At 44.2% G+C, this 18,962-nt stretch overlaps 1 long non-coding RNA gene across 1 annotated transcript; it reads right to left on the reverse strand.

Annotated features, from left to right (window-relative positions):
• Positions 1 to 460: 460 nt before the first annotated feature.
• LOC134729079 (uncharacterized) lies at positions 461 to 7,478 on the reverse strand. Its single transcript, XR_010109934.1, has 2 exons — positions 6,594 to 7,478; positions 461 to 2,530 (listed from the first exon to the last, which is right to left on the reverse strand). It is a non-coding gene; the product is annotated as an uncharacterized LOC134729079 (long non-coding RNA).
• Positions 7,479 to 18,962: the final 11,484 nt, after the last annotated feature.

Consider the following 18,962-nt stretch of genomic DNA (forward strand, 5'->3'; position numbering starts at 1 on the left):
TGGGGCCCTGCTCTGCCTGGGGCCCTGCTCTGCCCTCCCTGACCTGCATGGTGACTCCATTTCAGCTGAGCCCAGGTCCTGACCCAGTTATGAACAGCTGCATCCAGGAAAACAAAGACACAGGAGGCTAAGTTCAACCATCTACAGTGGCCTCTGCCCCAAACAGGACTAGGCCCTGCTCTGCCCCCTCCAGATCTGTTCTCCAAGATAAAGGACTCCAGGCTCCCTCAGCCCTTCTCTTTCATGAGATTTTTTTGGCCTCTTAGCCTTGGTTTCCATCACTCCAACTACATAAAATATTTTCATCCTTCCACCCAGCTCAAATCAAAATTTGTAGAGAATTTATCATGAGCCAAGGCACTGTGCTGTTTTCTAATTATCTCATTTAATCCTCAAGCTGAATGCATTTTTGAGACCAATATGAATTTTTTAAAATTATATAGATGGGGAAACAGATTCAATCAAAGAGCATGATGGATATTTACATTTAGTTTTGCTGCCCAATTTCCAATCCCTGCTTCCTATCTATGGAAATAACTATGGTGGCTGTGTAAGTGGATATAATGCACCATCCCTCACCACCAAAGTTGAAGGGAGGCCAGGCATGGAGGCACTTTGGGAGGCCAAGACAGGCAGACTGCTTGCACGTAGGATGTCAAGACCAGTCTGGGCAACAGAGCAAAACCCCGTCTCTATAAAAGAAAATACAAAAATTATCCAGGCCTGGTGGCATGCTGAGGCAGCGGGATCGCTTAAACCTGGGAGGTCGAGGCTGCAGTGAGCTAAGATTGCTCCACTGCACTCCAGCCTGGGTGACACAGCGGCAACACCCTGTCTCTAAAAAAAAGAGTTGAAGGGAGGAAATCTTCCTTCCTCGTGTCCATAAGACTTAGGCATGGCCAATCAGATATTTCTGCCCAGCACTTTGAATCCCAAATAAGTAATGCCAAGATGTTCACAATGGGGTCAGCAGCAGGCGAGGCCTCCTGGACAGATGATTTTTCCAGCCTCTGGAGCCCCTTTGGTTCCTGCTGCTCCAGCTTCATTGATGCTGTGTCCCTCTCACCCTCCAGCACACCTTTTGTGCTGAGTTGGCAAGAACCTGAATGATACTGGGAGACACAAGAATGTGCTCAATGCTGAAGGGCCGGGAGCCATACATCTTCTTTCACACCCAGAGTAATCCACCTCATCATAGAGCTTCCAACACAGGAGAAAGGTGGACAGAATTCCCAGACTCCCGGGGAAGGGAAGCCTGGCACACAGCAGGCCTAGAGAGCAATCAGACCCGACAGCCCAGGGGCACAGCAGGCTCCAGGGGCAATGTCTCCAAGAAAAAAGTGAACCTCATACATCAAGCAATCTGTTTTCACCTACTGAGTGGCACTCTTTGAGAGGAAAGTTTGGGGATGAATTTATTGTAAGTACATAGAAAAATTAAATTAATAAATAAAGTGATTATTATTTCTAGAAAAAAACAAAAAGGTGTATAAGTAAGGAAATGTCATCATAATACACTATGGCTCAGCTTTGAGCAGTGAATAATATTTACATGTCATCATCATGTGAACAATAGATTTTTGTCTTGTCTCAATAGAGAGAAGGATGGGGTTGGGGAAAAGTATAAGAATTAAGTGGCCAGGCGCGGTGGCTCACGCCTTGTAATCCCAGCACTTTGGGAGGCCAAGGTGGGCAGATCACGAGGTCAGGAGCTCGAGATCAGCCTGGCCAATATGGTGAAACCCCATCTCTACTAAAAATACAAAAGTTAGCCGGGCATGGTGCGCGTGTAGTCCCAGCTACTCAGAAGGCTGAGGCAGAAGAATCGTTTGAACCCAGGAGGCGGAGACAGAGTCTGCAGTGAGCCGAGATCATGCCACCACACTCCAGCTTGGGTGACAGAGTGAGAGTCTGTCTCAAAAAAAAATAATTAAGTCCTCGTCTTTCATAATGGGAAGTCAATAGCTACATGAAATTGAAAAGTCATGAAGCAGTTTTATAATAATGTTTCTTGGAAATAAAAGAAAGAGTTTTCAGTGTTGAAACTGGTGGTCTTGGGGCTCAAGTGTGGAACAAGATGGGCAGGGAATAATGGTTCTTAGTTACAAGACTTATAAAGTTTTTGCTCTTTAAAACAATATAAATATATTACTTGGATAAAAAATAAAAGAAAAAGATAAAAAATGGGTAGGATCAGATTGATTTTTTTAAAAGCAGATAAAAATCACAACTCAAGATATCAGAGTTGAGCCGGGCGCAGTGGCTCACACCTGTAATCCCAGCCCTTTGGGAGGTAGAGGCAGGCAGATCACCTGAGGTCAGGAGTTCGAGACCAGCCTGGCCAACATGGAAAAACCCAGTCTCTACTAAAAATACAAAAAAAATTAGCCAAGCATGGTGGTGCATGCCTGTAATCCCAGCTACTCTGGAGGCTGAGGCAGGAGAATCACTTGAACCTGGGAGGCGGAGGTTGCAGTGAGCCAAAATTGTGCTACTGGACTTCATCCTGGGCAATAGAGCAAGACTCCATCTCAAAAAAAAAAAAAGATAGCAGAGTTAATAATCTTCATAGTCACTAATAATAATTCAGCATTTACTGTACACAAATCACTGCATTATAATCCCCACTTTATAGATGAAATCTAGTGAGACTCAGGTAGTTAACATATAACAGAGACAGGATTTAAACCCAGGCAGTCTGACTTAGAGCCCCAATTACAGCATACGCTGAAGCTCCAAACTCTGCATTAAACATTAGGAAGAGCAGAAGTCCAGGACTGGGTGGTGACCATCAGAATAGTGCATGAATTGCCATACTAGGCACAGCAGGGTCAGTAGGCTCCTCTCCCTTGTTTCCACCTAACAGTGGCTAGAGGATACAGCTTTGGATTTGGGGAAAAGCTGAATGAGAATAACTCCATGAAGAGGAGAACAACTTGACTAGGGAAACAAATAGGGCAGCTGTAAGAGCCACAGGGAAAAGCAAAACAGAGGTAACTCTGGTCCTCCATGAGGGACAGAGGGGGAAAAAACAAAGACAGCTTCATCTAGAAGGGAGATACACCAGAGGGCACTTTACTCAGAGTAAAGCTCTACTTTTTTGGCAGTTTGTCCCCAACCTGTATGCTCCCCACCCAGTCCCCAACAAGAAAGCTAGTCTAACATGCCCAATCCATTCCCAACCCACTTACGCAGTTTGTAAACTGGAAAATAAAGAAGTCTCAGGCCAGGTGCAATGGCTCATGCCTGTAATCCCAGCACTTTGGGAATCTAAGGTGGGAGCATTGCTTGAGCCTAAGAGTGCAAGACCAGCCTAGGAAACAAATTGAGACCCTGTCTTTCATAAAGATTTAAAAAACAAATTAGTTGGGCAAGGTGGCATATGCCTGTAGTCCCAGCTACTCAGGAAGTTGAGGCAGGAGGATTGCTTGAGCCTGGGAGGTCAAAACTGCAGTGAGGCATGATTGCGCTACTGCACTCCAGCCTGGGCAACAGAGCAAGACCCTGTCTCAAAATAATTAAATAATTAATTAATTTTTAAAAATCAAAAATAAAGAAAAGAAGTCTACCAGAACATAACAAAAAGATGAAAAATACTGAGAAAAATTTTAAAGCATGGAGAATATATATAGGAAGTCCAGTATTTGTTTAAAATGAATACTAGGACAGAAGAGAGAATATTGAAAGAAATAGCAAAAAATATACCAAGAGAAAATTGTCTTTAGCTAAAAAAATAAAAAAATAAAAATAAAAATCTTCAGATTAAAGGACCAAGTGCCAAGTAGGGTTTAGAAGGGTTAAAAAATGTCTATACCAAGGCACATCATGTTGAAATTTCAGAATTCCAAGAATGTAGAAAAAAACAAGAATTAAGAGGGGAGAAGTCGCTTGATCCCAGGAGTTCAAGACCAGCCTTGGCAACATAGTGAGACCTCATCTCTAGTGAAAATAAATAAAAATAAAAATGAAAAACAGGGAAAGGCATCTTGCCTCAAGAATACATATCAGAACAACAGACTTTAGTCAAGCCAAACTGTCTTCTAAGTATGACAGCAAAATGAAGCAATTTTTATAAAATGGCTCAGAAATTTTAACATACAAAACAGATATAAAAAAATTACTCTAGAAAGTGTAAAAAGAAGTTTAAAGAATCCAAGAAAGAAGGAACGTGTATATTCAGAAAAAAAGAAGAATCACAGAAAGAGGGTGATATGGGATATAAGAAATAGTTTGGGCCAAATAAGACTCAAGAAAATACAGCTGGAAAGAAAACAGGGGCTGACATTTGGAGGACTCTTAGACAAGTTGCCAAAGTTTAATAGCATGAAATTACATTTCCTTCTTTCTTTATATACCCAATAACATCTCTTCAGAATGTACTAGAATCACTGGGCCCCTTAAAATTGATTCAGAACTTCTGGGGCTGAGAAATGTGAATCTTCAACAGGCCCTGAAGGAGATGCATATCTACAAAAATTTGAGACCCAACGTGTATTTGGTTCTAGAGGGAATATTATACTGTATATATAAAATCATAAAATGAGTCATTTATTGGTTTTTAATTTTTTAGAATCAACCTATGAGCATAAAGGATTGACTAGTTTATAGGCACACATCAAAACGTCATGTTATTAATCTTGACAATGAAAAAATTGTATAGCAAATTTGGGAAGTGGAAAGGGAAAAAGCAATAGAAGGAAGGGAATTTGCTCCAGCTTATGTTATTTTAAATTATTAATGGTAGCCGGGTGTGGTGGTGTGCCTGTAGCTCCAGCTACTCGGGAGGCTGAGGTGGGAGGATAACTTCAGCCCAGGAGGTGGAGGTCAGAGTGAGCCGAGATCACACCACTGCACTCCAGCCTGGGCGACAGAGTGAGACTCCTTCTCAAAAATAAATAAATAAATCTAAATTATAACGGAAGTTTCCTAAGGGAAATGGCTGATACCAGGGCTGGAGCAGGAAGAGTACAAAGTAACCAAGAGCATCTTGTGCCACAAAGTAAGAAAGTGCTCAAAAATGACAGTAACATGCCAAGAGGACAAGGAAGCCAACTTGAGAGGGCTCTCACTGGCCAGATTAGGAATTATTTCAGTATTGAAATAAATAATGACAGGACCAGATTAGAACACATCAGATAATTTTAAAAGAATCTATGTCTTCCAGCCGGGCGTGGTGGCTCATGCCTGTAATTCCAGCACTTTGGGAGTCTGAGGTGGGTGAATTACCTGAAGTCAGGAGTTCAAGACCAACCTGGCCAACCTGGTGAAACCCCATCTCTACTAAAAATACAAAAAATTAGCCAGGCATGGTACTGGACACCTGTAATCCCAGCTACTCAGGAGGCTGAGGCAGGAGAATTGCTTGAACCTGGGAGGCGGAGGTTGCAGTGAGCTGAAATTGCACCGTTGCACTCCAGCCTGGGCAACAAGAGTGAAACTCCATCTCTCAAAAAAAAAAAAAAAAAAAAGAATCTATGTGTTCCAATCTATTTAAAAATAAAAATGTTTGGCCAAATGCAGTGGCTTACATCTGTAATGCCAGCACTTTGGGAGGCCAAGGCAGGAGAATTGCTTGAGGCCAGCAGTTTGAGCCTTGCCTGGGCAACATAGCAAGACTCTGTCTCTAAAAAATAGAAAAACTTAGTTGGGAATGGTAGTGCATGCTTGTAGTCTCAGCTACATGGGAGATTGAGTCAGGAGGATCACTTGAGCCCACAATTTCAAGATTGCAATGAGCTATGATCACACCACTGCACGCCAACCTGGGTGACAAAGCAAGACGCTGTCTCTATAAAAAATAAAAATAAATACTAAAATAAAAAATGTTTAAATTTTTTAAAGGAGAGGGAAGGAAAGGAAAATGATATTTTCAAGAAACATGCCAACCAATAAGTATAGAAGAAGTAATGGAATTTTAAAAATCACCACTTAAGCAGCACATAGTAATAAGTGATTCAGGCAAGGAGCATCACTGGATAATAAAACCACTGAGGCCAGGCACGGTGGCTCGTGCCAGTAATCCCAGCACTTTGAGAGCCGAGGTGGGTGGATTACCTGAGGTCAGGAGTTCAAGACCAGCCTGGTCAACATGGTGAAACCCTGTCTCTACTAAAAATATAAAAATTTAGCCAGGCGTGGTGGCAGGTGCCTGTAATCCCAGCTACTTGGGAGGCTGAGGCAGGAGAATCGCTTGAACCCAAGAGGTAGAGGTTGCAGTGAGCCAAGATCACACCACTGCACTCCAGCCTGGGTGACAGAGTAAGACTCTGTCTCAATAAACAACAAAACAACAAAAACACTGAGTGAACGATTGTTGGGGAACAGGGTACTCATCTGGTCTCTAGGTATCACCTCACAAATTACTCATTTGTGAGTAATTTGGGAGGAATCTGACATATACATCCTTAAGGAAATGACCAAATTAACTTAGCATCAATTATAATAAGACAAACTGACACCATGTGTCTACCGGTGTGCAGGACCAAGATATCACATGATCTCCGTAGTTCTGCCAAAAATGTAGACTCTGAATCTAATCACAAGGACACAATCAGACAAGTCCAGATTGAGGGATATTCTAAAAAACAACTGACCTGTATCCTTCAAAAATATCCGTGTCATGAAAGAAAAATATGGCTGAAGAGGCATAACAAATTCAGTGTCACTTGTGATGAGTGATTGGATCCTGGATTGAAACAAATTATTTCAATAATGTTGAAAGAGACATTATTGGACAATTATGGAAATCTGAATATGGACATTTTATTAGATAATCATGTCGGTGATAACATTTTCTAAGTGGGAGAAGTATATTGTGGTTATAGGGGAGAATGTCCTTAATTCTTTTTTTTTTGAGACAGAGTCTCACTCTGTCACCCAGGCTGGAATACAGTGGCATGATCTCGGCTCACTACAACCTCCACCTCCAAGGTTCAAGCGATTCTCGTGCCTCAGCCTTCCTAGTGACTGGGATTACAGGCACCTTCCACCATGCCTGGCTAATGTTTTTATTTTTAGTAGAGATGGGGTTTCGCCATATTGGCCAGGCTGGTCTCAAACTCCTGGCCTCAAGCAATCCACCTGCCTTGGCCTCCCAAAGTGCTGGGCTTACAGTCATGAGCCACCACTCCTAGCCAAATATCCTTAATTCTTGGAGCATGCATATCTGAGGAAAAATGGCTCTATGTCTACATCTGTTCCTCAAATGATTCAGCAAAAAAGAAAATTTGTATATATGTACAGTGAGAGAAAGCCAAATATGGCAAATGGTTAACAGTTGATAAGTGAATCTAGGTAAATTTTTGCAACTTCCCTGTAAGTTTGAATTTTTGTTGTTGTGGTTGTTGTTGTTGAGACAGAGTCCCGCTCTGTCACCCAGGCTGGAGTGCAATGGTGCAATCTTGGCTCACTGCAACCTCTGCCTGCTGGGTTCAAGCAATTCTCTGCCTCAGCCTCCTGAGTAGCTGGGATTACAGGCGCCTGCCACCACGCCTGGCTAATTTTTGTATTTTTAGTAGAGATGGAGTTTCACCATCTTGGCCAGGCTGTTCTTGAACTCCTGACCTCATGATCCACCCTCCTCAGCCTCCCAAAGTGCTGAGATTACAGGCGTGAGCTACCATGGCTGGCCAGTTTGAAATTTTTTTAAATCAAAAGTTGGGGAACATAGGGGTAATCACTCTGTGGTCACCCCCATGTACATGTTAATAAAATTTATATGCTTTTTCTCTAAACAAAAGAAAAGGCCAGGTGTGGTGGCTCATGTCTGTAATCCCAGCACTTTGGGAGGCTGAGGGAGGAGGACTGCTTGAAGCCAGGAGTTTGAGATCAGCCCGGGCAACATAGTGAGATCTCATCGCTACTAAAAATTAAAAAAAAAAAAGTGGGGGAAAATATAACATAAAATTTACTACAGTAGGCTGGGCATGGTGGCTCACACCTGTACTCCCAGCACTTTGGGAGGTGAAGGCAGGCAGATCACCTGAGGTCAGGAGTTCAAGACCAGCCTGGCCAACATGGTGAAACCCTATCTCTACTAAAAATACAAAAATTAGCCAGGAGTGGTGGCATGTACCTATAATCCCAGCTACCCAGGAGGATGAGGCAGGAGAATCGCTGGAACCCGGGAGGTAGAGGCTGCAGTGAGCCAAGATTGCACCACTGCACTCCAGCCTGGGCCACAGAGCAAGACTGCATTGCCAAAAAAAAAAAAAAAAAAAAAAAAATTTTACTAAGTAGCAGAAACAGCAAAACTAAAAATTTTTGAAAGTGGTTGTCTCTAGGGATGTCTTAGTCTATTTGGACTGCTATAACAAAATACCATAAACTGAGTAGTTTATAAACAACAGAAATGTATTTCTTACAGTTCTGGAGGCTGGGAAGTCCAAGTTCAAGGCACTGGCAAATTGGTCTGGTGAGGGCCAACTCTCTGGCTCATAGATGGAGCCTTCTCATTGTGTCTTCACATGATGGTAGGGGCAAGGCAGCTGTCCCCGGCCTCTTTTATAAGGGCACTAATCTTTTAAAAGGGCTCTGGGACAGGCACAGTGGCTCATGTCTGTCATCCCAGCGCTTTGGGAGGCTGAGGTGGGAGTGAGAGGTGACAGCGTGCTAGCAGCCCTCACAGCCCTCGCTCGCTCTCGGCACCTCCTCTGCCCGGGTTCCCACTTTGGCGGCACTTGAGGAGCCCTTCAGCCCGCTGCTGCACTGTGGGAGCCCCTTCCTGGGCTGGCTGAGGCCAGAGCCGGCTCCCTTAGCTTGCGAGGAGGTGTGGAGGGAGAGGCCCGGGTGGGAACCGGGGCTGCGGGTGGGAACCGGGGCTGCGGGCGGTACTTGCGGGCCGTACTTGCGGGCCAGCGCGAGTTCCGGGTGGGTGTGGGCTCGGCGGGCCCCGCACTGAGAGCCGCTGGCCGGCCCTGCTGGCCCCAGGCAATGAGGGGCTTAACACCCGGGCCAGCCGCTGCGGAGGGTGTGCTGGGTCCCCCAGCAGTGACGGTCCACCAGCGCTGAGCTTGATTTCTCGCCGGGCCTTAGCTGCCTCCCCGCGGGGCAGGGCTCGGGACCTGCAGCCCGCCATGCCTGAGCCTCATCCCTTCCCTCGGTGGGCTCCTGTGCGGCGGGAGCCTCCCTGACAAGCACCACCCCCTGCTCCACAGGGCCCAGTCCCATCAACCACCCAAGGGCTGAGGAGTGCGGGCGCAGGGCGCGTGACTGGCAGGCAGCTCCACCTGCGGCCCTGGTGGGGGATCCACTGGATGAAGCCAGCTGGGCTCCTGAGTCTGGTGGGGACTTAGAGAACCTTTATGTCTAGCTAAGGGATTGTAAACGCACCAATGGACACTCTATCTAGCTACTCTGGTGGAGACTTGGAGAACCTTTATGTCTAGCGAAGGGATTGTAAATACACCAATCGGCACTCTGTATCTAGCTCAAGGTTTGTAAACACACCAATCAGCACCCTGTGTCTAGCTCAGGGTTTGTGAATGCACCAATCAACACTCTGTATCTAGCTACTCTGGTGGGGACTTGGAGAACCTTTGTGTCTACACTCTCTATCTAGCTAATCTAGTGGGGAGGTGGAGAACCTTTGTGTCTAGCTCAGGGATTGTAAACGCACCAATCAGCACCCTGTCAAAACAGACCACTCGGCTCTCTGTAAAATGGACCAATCAGCAGGATGTGGGTGGGGCCAGATAAGAGAATAAAAGCAGGCTGCCCCAGCCAGCAGTGGCAAGCCCTTCGGGTCCTGTTCCACACTGGAAGCTTTGTTGTTTTGCTCTTTGCAATAAATCTTGCTGCTGCTCCCTTTTTGGGTCCACACTGCCTTTATGAGGTGTAACACTTACCAGGAAGGTCTGCAGCTTCACCCCTGAGCCAGTGAGACCACGAACCCGCCAGAAGGAAGAAACTCCGAACACATCTGAACATCCAAACATCAGAAAGAACAAACTCTGGACACGCCGCTTTTAAGAACTGTAACACTCACTGCGAGGGTCCATGGCTTAATTCTTGAAGTCAGTGAGACCAAGAACCCACCAATTCCGGACACTGGAGGATTGCTTGAGGCAGAAGTTTGAGACCAGCCTGGGCAACATAGCGAGACCCTCTCTACCAAAAAATTAAAATTAGATGAGCATAGTGGTGTGCACCCATAGTCCTAGCTGCTTGAGAGGCTGAGGCTGGAGGATTGCTTGAGCCCCGGAGTGCGTGGTTTCAGTGAGCTATGATTGCGCTACTGCACTCTGGCCTAGGAGGCAGAGTGAGACCCTGTCTCAAAAAGAAAAAAGAAAGCAGGGGGTGGGAAGTGGGGGTGTGCTCTGCTCTCATGACCTAATCAACACCCACCTCCTAATACTCATTAATAAGTTCCCACCTCCTAATACCATCACTTTGGGGGTTAGGATTTCAACATATGAATTTGGAGGGTACATAAACATTCAGATCACAGTAGTGAGTATCACTGGGTTGAGCCAAAAGGGGTACTTCTAGTTTTCATCTTATATTTTTTGAACTTTTTTGGTTTTGCTATATTTCTATATTACTTCTATGATTAAAGAAAACTAGGTTAATTAATAAAACAAAATATCTACAACAGAAGCTGTTCTGAGGATGGTAAGCTTATATGCATGGGGGTCTCTTCATTCCAGAAAAAAAATGAATAAGCATTGCATTTAATGCCCATTAATGCTCATTAAGTTTTTAGACCTATTAGTGAGTGCTGAGGTCCTTAGAGCTCATGCAGATTTCCTCGGCTTCATTTCTGTTCAACAACAGCACTTAGTAAAGGGTAATGTATTCTTTTGCAAAATCTTGCTAAGAGGAAAATAATTGCCAAGAGCATCAAACATTGCTAATGTGAAGACACATTAAACTGTAAATATCCTTCAGAAAATGATGAAAATGGCAAAATGAGTAAAATCATATCTTGATTACTGTGTCCAGCTACGTCCCATTTATTTCACCAGGAAGTTCTATGTCTGTCAATCTACCTGGACCCTATTTTCAATCCACAAAATAGATAAGGAACCTAGAAAATTTTGCATTGTGTTCTGTTAATTCACTTTAATCAATAGGGAAAATGACTTGCCCAAATCACGCTGCTGATTTTTGGCAAATGCTCGACTGGAAATCAGGCCTCTTCCGGTATATCCTAAGCCCATAGGTCCTGACCCCATGGCCTCTGATTCTTCCATGCTATGTGAGTATGGACACATCACTCAACATTTCCTGGCCTCAGTGTTCTTACCTGTAAAATGAAGTTGGAGAATTAGATTAACACAAAATTAGCCCTCACTGTCCCTGAAGGTAGCCACGTTTTTCAGTGGGAGAAATGTAGGTCTCACAAGGCTCTGCAACTTGGTAAGTTTCACCTTGCAAGGCAATCTTGCACACATACTCACTTTACATTCTGTCTCATCTGAATAGACTCAGCTTAATGTAGCCAAAAAAAAAAAAACCAAAACCAAAACAAGAAACACCCACAGTTGTGACAGCCTGAGGCATCCAGCTACAAGAAAACTCAGTTGACAGGACCCAGTTTAGCTAAATTTGCTTAATCAGAACAACAACAACAAAAAGCCTAGGAACCATAACACTCCTTAAAAAACAAAAAGCAGGTAGGTAGCGGTGGCTCATGCCTATAATTCCAGCACTTTGGGAGGCCCAGGCAGGCGAATCACAAGGTCAGGAATTTGAGACCAGGCTAGCCAACATGGTGAAACCCCATCTCTACTAAAAACACAAAAAATTAGCTGGGCATGGTGGCGGGCACCTGTAATCCCAGCTACTCGGGAGTCTGAGGCAGGAGAATTGCTTGAACCCAGGAGGTGGAGGTTGCAGGAAAAAAAAAAAAAAGCAAACACACACACACACACACACACACACACACACTCACACACACAGAGATTTATTAAGCTAATAAGTTTTGGTAAAAGGTCATGATCATTTTTAATTCTGCATGAATCAGTGGATTAGCAACTGTAGACCAAACTCAGTATTAATCTCGTTTGTTGTTAATGATGCTAAAGGATCCTCAGAACCCCTAGAAAGCCAACATTCACTGTGGCTTCTATAGTTAGACATGCAAAACCAGAAGGAACTTTAGAGATCACCTAACACATTAACTTTATAGAAGACAGAAGGAGGCCCACCAGAGCAAGAGTGACTTACCCAAGTTCACACTTGCCTGGGGCAGAGCCAAGATTAAAGGTCAGGCCTCTTGACCCCCAGCTCAGTGGATATTCCTCATGTGAAATGCTAAAGGCTGAAGCCCTGGGTAAAGCCAGATCCACTCATTATGACCAAGGTGAGCCTGAAATAATTCAACAAGAAATGTTGGAAGGCCAATATGCAAAAAACACACCAGTAGCTGTAGGAGACACCTGAGGAGACATGAAATAGAAAACACATTAGAAATAGCCAAGAATGTGAGCAGTGGGCTACAGCTCCAGCCCCCAAGAGTTTGGATAAAATCAAGGGAAACTTTCCCAAGAGAGAAAATACATTGTATTTCCCACCTTAAAAATATATTTTTAAAAATGGTTTTATAAAAGACACATATACCACAAGAGGTGTTTTGGTTTTGTTTTAAAGACAAGGTCTTGCTGTGTCACCAAGGTGGGAGTACAGTGGTGCAATCACAGCACACTGCAGCCTCAACCTCCTGAGTTCAAGTGACCCTCTGCCTTAGCTTCCCTAGTACCTAGGATGGCAGGCACATGCCACTATGCCCAACTATTTTAATTTATTTTTGTAGAGACAGGGTCTTGCTATGTTGCCCAGGCTGGTCTCAAACTCCTAGCCTTAATCGATCCTCCCACCTTGCCCTCCCAAAGTGCTGGGATTACAGACGTGAGCCACTGTGCCCTGCGTACATGAGTCTTTTTTGGTGTTTTAAATAATATTTATTAGGGGTTATCAACTTATCAAAAGGAAACATTCATTGCAGATAAACTTTTTAAAAGACAGAAATAAAATACTCTTAAAATGTTGATATTTCTTCTATTTTTATACATAAATACACTCTTGTTTTCAATTGGGATCACTTGGCATATATTATTTTGTATCTTGCCTTTCTGTCTTAATTTTGTCTTGAGAATTTCCCATGTAATTAAAGAGTCTTTGAAAACATCAAGATTCCATTAAATAAGTGTAGTATCAATTATTTAATGCCTTACATGTTGTTAGTCATTAAGTTGCACATTTTTCATGATAAAAAATGATGCTGTGATCATCATATGATTCATAACGTAGGGTTTGAAAATAATGGTCATGGATAAGATAAACTATTCAATAAGGGATGTCAAGACAATAACTAGTCATCTGGATACAAAACTGAGTTGGTTCAGCATTTATACCAGTATAAATTCTCAGTAGTCTGTACTGAGTGTTTATACTGAGTATTTAGTAAATTATACTGAGTACTTATGCCAGTGTAAATTCCAAATGACTCAAAGATTGAAATGTTTAAAAATAAAATCATAAAAGTATTAAAGGGAAGGATAGGAAAAATATTCCCCTAGGAGAGGGAAAGACCTTTCTAATTATGACCAAAAAAGTCCAGGATACATAAAATTAAGGAATGACAAATTAAATCCCATAAAAATATATTTATGGCAATTAAAAAAGAGAAAAAGTAAAAAAGGACAAACTGGATAGGCATGATAGCTCATACCAGTAATCCCAACACTTTGGGAGGCCAAGGCAGGAGGATTGCTTGAGGCCAGAAGTTCAAGAGTCTGGACAACACAGCAAAACCCTGCCTCTACAAAAAATTTAAAAATTAGCCAGGCATGGTGGCCCATGCCTGTAGTCCCAGCTACTTGGGAGGCTGAGGTGGGGGAATTGCTTGAGCCTGGTGATTGTGCCACTGCACTCTAGCACAACATATGCTAAAATGTAAGCAAAAAAGGAGCATATGTGTTTGTTCTGCTGTTTACAGGCATAAAAAACTCTGAAGCTACAAGAGCGATTAATCATGAAACCTACTGGAAAAGGATGTGAACTAAATCGGGAAGGAGTCTTTTCACTGTATACCTTTGAATGCTTTTTGATGTTGAACCACCTGTGGTATTACTCATTCAAAAACTAAATAAAAGCCAGGCATGGTGGCACGCAGCTGTCATCCCAGCTACTTGGGAGGCTGAAGCAGGAGAATCGCTTGAACCCAGGAGGCGGATGTTGCAGTTAGTGGAGATTGCACCACTGCACTCCAGCCTGGGCGACAGAGCAAGACTCCGTCTCAAAAAAAAAAAGAAAGAAATGAATAAAAATATAAAAATCTCAGCTACTTGGGAGGCTGAAATGGGAGAACCACTTGAGCCCAGGAGTTCAAGACCAGCCTGGGCAACATAGCAAGACCTGATCTCTACAAAAAACAAACACACAAAAATTAGCTGGGTGTGGTGGCTTGCACCTGTAGTCCCAGCTATTCAGGAGGCTGAGACAGGAGGATTGCTTGAGCCCAAGAGTTAGAGGCTGCAGTGAGCTATTATCTTGCCACTGCACCCCAGCCTGGGCAACAGAGCGAGATCCTGGTATCTTAAACAAACCAAAAACTGCAGATGACTAACATGTTGTTAGTCATTAAGTTGCACATTTTTCATGATAAAAAATGATGCTGTGATCATCATATGATTCATGACATAGGGTCAAACATGTTTACACAACAAGAAAATAGGAAATATATTTGCAGTATATGTGACAGAAAATGCTAATATTTGTACTGTATAATTAGCTTTTTAAAACATGAACATTCCAGTAGAGGCCAGGCACAGTGGCTCACACCTGTTATCCCAGCGCTTCGGGAGGCTAAGACTGGAGGATTGCTTGAGCCTAGGAGTTTGAGGCTGCAGTGAGTATGAAAGCACCACGGCACTACAGCCTGGATGACAGAGAAAGACTCTTATCTAAAAAAAAAAAAAAAAAATTCTACATGTTTAACCTTACAAATAGATGCTAATGAAAAATCTTTTCAAAATCCTCCACCTTGGGCAAATATTTTTTAAAATAATAATACCCAATATTACTGTAGAACAGGAACACCTACCCCACTCTTGGTTGGGTATCAATTGGTACAATTTCTCCAGAGGCCAATTCAACAATATGTATCAAAGCCTCAAAATCATTCATAATCTTTGGCAAAGGGTTCCATATCTAAGAAAGTCTTCAGTGATGGGCCATGCGCCGAGGCTCACACCTGTAATCCCAGCACTTTGAGAGGCCGAGGCAGGCAGATCACTAGGTCAGGAGATGGAGGCCATCCTGCCTAACACAGTGAAACCCCGTCTCTGCTAAAAATACAAAAAATTAGCCGGACGTGGTGGCGTGAACCTGTGATCCCAGCTACTCAGGAGGCTGAGGCAGGAGAATCAGTTGAACCTGGGAGGTGAAGGTTGCAGTGAGCTGAGATCACATCACTGCACTCCAGCCTGGGTGACAGAGCAAGACTCCCTCTCAAAAAAAAAAAAAAGTCTTCAGTGATAATCACTCCAGTCAGAACAAAGGCACAGGCTGCAATAAGTCCATGGTGGTCTGGTACCACTTAGTGCAGCCCGGTTAGAGGGGGAGTGAGTGTGCCCTCAGGGCCTTTGGGAAAACCCAGGGCAGCTGATGCAAAGTGGGTATGCTCTGTCACTAAGAAATAATGCTTTGCTGCCATCTGGTGTTCTCCCAGATAATCGCACCCACCCCAGAGGAAAAACTCTCCAAGTTAGCACTAAGCAGCCCTTTCCTCTATTCTCCCCTACCCCGGAAGATGGGGGTCTCGCTCTGCCACCCAGGAGGGAGTGCAGTGGCGCAATCAGGGTTCACTGCAGCCTCAATATCCTGGCCTCAAGCGATCCTTCCATCTCAGCCCCCCAAGTAGCTGGAACTACAGGTGTGCACCACCATGCCCTGCTAATTTTTTGATTTTTTGTACAGACAGGGTCCCGCTATGTCACCTAGGCTGGTCTCAAACTCTTGAGCTCTAGCCATCCGCCCACCTTGGCCTCCCAAATGTTGGGATTACAGGCGTAAGTCACTGCACCTGGCCTTCTCTATTTTTAACAAACCCTAATAAAGCATTTACTAGGTTCCAGGCGTTGTGCTCAGCACTTTACAAGCATTCCCTTTTTTAGTCCTCATAAGGGCCCCATGAAATAGGTAATTTTATCATCCCCATTTTACAAATGAGGGAACTAAAATACAGAGAAGCTAGGTAACTTGCCCAAAGTCACACAGCTACTAAGTAACTGAGTATTGGATTAGAACAAGATGGCAGTTTGGCACCAGTGTCTGTGCTCTTGACCACATCCTTTGTGAAGAGGATCCAGGGTCTGCGTGCTGCTAACAGCACTTGGAGAGAACCTGACAGCCCATACAGCAACATCCTCTCCACATCCAGTACATCTGCCCCAAATAAGTCCATATCAGAACTGGGTTCGCTCATGCCCTATAGGCAGTCTAACCTGAGTCATGGACAACCACCAGTTCAGGCTAAATCCAATGAAGTTTTTTGGAAAAATCTTTACTTGTATTTCATATATACAAAAAGATATCAGAAATAATGTGGCTGAGCACAGCGACTCATGCCTTTAATCCCAGCACTTTGGGAGACCAAAGTGGGAGGATCGCTTGAGCCCAGGAGTTTGAGACCCCCTAGGCAATATAGTGAGACCTCATCTCTACAAGAAATTTAAAAATTAGCTAGCTTTGGTGGCGTGCATCTGTAGTCCCAGCTACCCGGGAGGCTGGGGCGGGTGGATAGCTTGAGACTGGGAGATAGAGCCATGATCGTGTCACTGCACTCCAGCCCCAGTGACAGAGTGAGACCATGTCCCAGAAAAAAAGAAAAAAAAGAGTATTAACAGTAGTGGTGCATCAGTAATGAGTTTGAACCCCGACAGTTCACTGGCTTGTTTTCTACCATGGTATTAACACATGCAGAAAACCACCTGGGATATGAGTGCAATGAGACTTTTATAGCAATCCTACCCCTTCCTAGTAAACTGGCCCCCACTAACTACAGTCAATTGTGTCCTGCTGGACACATCTGCAGTTTTGGTAGCAGTTGCTTCATGGTGGAGCTGGGAAAGCTGCTTTTTTTTTTCCTTTTTTTCTTCCTTTCTTTTATTTTTTTCTTTATTTTTTGAGACAGCATCTCACTCTGTTGCCAAGGCTGGAGTGCAGTGGCGCAATCTTGGCTCACTGCAACCTCCGCCCCCCAGGTTTAAGCAATTCTCTGCCTCAGCCTCCCGAGTAGCTGGGATTACAGGCACGTGACACCATGTCCAGCTAATTTTTGTATTTTTAGTAGAGATGGGGTTTCACCATCTTGGCCAGGCTGGTCTTGAACTCCTGACCTCGTGATCCACCCGCCTCGGCTCCCAGAGTGTTTGGATTACAGGCGTGAGCCGCTGCACCCAACCTAAGCCACCACGCCCGGCCATAAGCTTCTTATTTGTAACGGTCCAAGAAAGCAGTGGATAAATAATTAGTTGAGCGTGGTAGCTCTCATCTGTAGTCCCAGCTTCTTGGGAGGCTGAGGTGGGACAATTGCTTGAGCCCAGTAGTTTGAGGCTGCAGTGAGCCCTGATGGTGCCTTTTCACTCCAGCAGGGGCGACAGAGAGCGACCCTGTCTCAAAAGCAAAAACAAGAAGGTAGTGGCTCCTACTGGGGCTCAGAAAGCAATAACCCAAAATATGGCTCCTTGGTGTGCTGTGAATTAAAGGAGAATAGAAAGCCTCAGAAGCAGCCTCAAAAGCAAAGACTCTCTCTGACCATATCCTGCCCTGCTGTCTCCTGCCCCTTCCTCCTCCAAAGGGAGTCATAGAAAACAGAATCTCTCTTCCCCAAGGGAGGAAATAGAAACCAGAACCTCTTTTCAAAGCAAGCCATACCAGTCTGGGAAACATGGCAAAGTCCCATCTCTACAAAAAAATACCAAAAAAAATTTAGCTGTGCATGGTGGTATGCACCTGTGGTCCCAGCTACTTGGGAAGTTGGGGTGGGAGGATCACTTGAGCCTGAGAGGTTGAGGCTGCAGTGAGCCATGATTGTGCCACTGCACTCCAGCCTGGGCAACAGAGCAAGACCATCTCAAAAACAAAAACAGTAACAACAACAAAAAGCAAACCACAAAACCTAGAAATATTACTCTAACTTTCCCCCGCCTTTCTGTGCATGAGCTGGCCATAAAGAAATTCTCTGACCTGCCTTATCTAACAGTAGGTCATAAGACTGCCCCGTACCCAGGAGGAAGGAATGCTACACAGAAAGGCCATGAAGAATCTGAAGAGATAGTCCTTGCTGGGATTCCCCACTTAGTCCATTACCATTAGATCGCACTCTTTTTGTCCAATCACATTTCTACACAATTGTCCACTCTTCATCAAACCTAAGCAGAAAAATAAGACAGTTTTCCCTGGGTCTTTGGATTCTTCCTATCTGAAGCCTGCTGTGTCACATAAAACTTGGATTGACCACATTTGTTATGCTTTTCTCTTGTTACCCTGTCTTTTGTCACGGGGGTGTTGGCCATGACCTTTATGATGGGTGAGGAAAGGTATCACACCTTCTGCCCCTATACTCCCAAAGTTGTGAACCCTCAGGGCTCTGGGGGGTTATTAAAGGAGGGGGAAGCCCAATGCTCAGCTAGCATTACTTGTAAAGCAGAGTTATTAACCCGGGGTCCACTGGCTCCTTAGCAAGTCTGTGAATGTCCTGGAGTCACATGCAGTTTCATGTGAGTGCCTTTTTCCCCCTAGGGAGAGGGCCCATTCCACATCTTTTATCTGATTTTCCAATTGGTCTGACTTTTCAGAAAGGATAATCATTCTTGTAAATCAGGAGTTTGCTAATGGCACACAGGCCAAATCCAGCCCAATGCTGGAATTTTGTACAACCCACAAGCTAAGATGGTTTTTATATTTTTAAACGGTTGAAAAAATTAAAAAGGAAAATAGTAATTCATGACACATGA

The sequence above is a fragment of the Pan paniscus genome, chromosome 16 (assembly GCF_029289425.2).
Source record: "Pan paniscus chromosome 16, NHGRI_mPanPan1-v2.0_pri, whole genome shotgun sequence".
NCBI lineage: Eukaryota > Metazoa > Chordata > Mammalia > Primates > Hominidae > Pan > Pan paniscus.